Here is a 1,411-nt window from a genome sequence, read left to right on the forward strand (position 1 = left end):
TATATATATGGAATATTTGTATATAAAATATATAATTTATTAAAAAATGAGAAGATATACGTACATATAAAATAAAATAAATTTTTTTTTTTTGCTTATATAAACATTTCTTCTTATTTTAAATAAAGAAGTATATTTAATATTCAAATGGACAGATTTTTTTTAATCATTATAAATATTATAAAAAATTTACATAGAATTTCCAAGAATATTTATAATTAAATATATAAATAAATAAATAAATATATATATATATACATGTGTTTATATATATGCATTTTTCTTTTTTGTTTTATTTGTATGTAATATATTTATAAAGGGAAATAATATATATTATATGAGATTTACAAAAAAAAATTTCTCTTAAATACAATGAAAATTAAAAACACAAATATAACATATTAATATTTAATATATTAAGTAATAATTTATATAACTATAATAATATATATATATATATATATATATGTTAACTAAATGTCTATGACATACATCCATAAATTGTAACTTACATTGTCGTTGTTTTGATATATTTAAAAGAAAATTTTTTTCAAGTCTATAATGGATTATCATTTTTAAATAGTCCTATTTTTTTCCATACGATAAAATAGAAAAACCTACTTTGTATTTATCATATATACAATAACTAAAAAATATATAAAAGAAAAGGAAAAACTGTGCAATAAACTTTTATTTCATTTTCTATAACGTTGTGTATTCTTATACAAAATAATACGAAACGGTTTATTATAACATTAAATATATATATATATATTAATTTATGGATATAAATTTATCCTTTTTTTAAAATACGAAACCCTTTACAAAATCATTATATATTTATATATTATTAAGAATAAAAAAAACATTTATTTAAAAAAAAAAAAAAAAAAAAAAACATAATAGGTAATATATATAATATATTATAATTCATATAATATAAGGTATTCATTTTTTCATTTCTCAAAATGTTTCTTGTATATTTATATATAATGTTTGATTTGCATGCGTCATAGTATATCTAATAATACTATATATTTTTTAATATATATAATAAATATAATTATAATATTTATAATTATATATATATTTTACAAGGATTTTAAATGTAAATATGTTAGATTCATTTTTGCGGCCTTTATCTTTTTATATATATATCAAAATTTAAATATACAGCTCTGTTTATAAAAATAAAATAATGTAAATTTAATATGAAAAATGAAAAAAAAATGAAAAAAAAAATGAAAAAAAAAATGAAAAAAAAAGGAAAAAAAAAAGGAAAAAAAAAAGGAAAAAAAAAAAGAAAAAAAAAAAGAAAAAAAAAAAGAAAAAAAAAAGGAAAAAAAAAAAAAAAAAAAAAAAATAAAAAAAAAAGAAAAAAAAAAATAAATATAAATTTTTACATAAATAT

Source organism: Plasmodium reichenowi, chromosome 10, assembly GCF_001601855.1.
Source record: "Plasmodium reichenowi strain SY57 chromosome 10, whole genome shotgun sequence".
Lineage (NCBI taxonomy): Eukaryota > Apicomplexa > Aconoidasida > Haemosporida > Plasmodiidae > Plasmodium > Plasmodium reichenowi.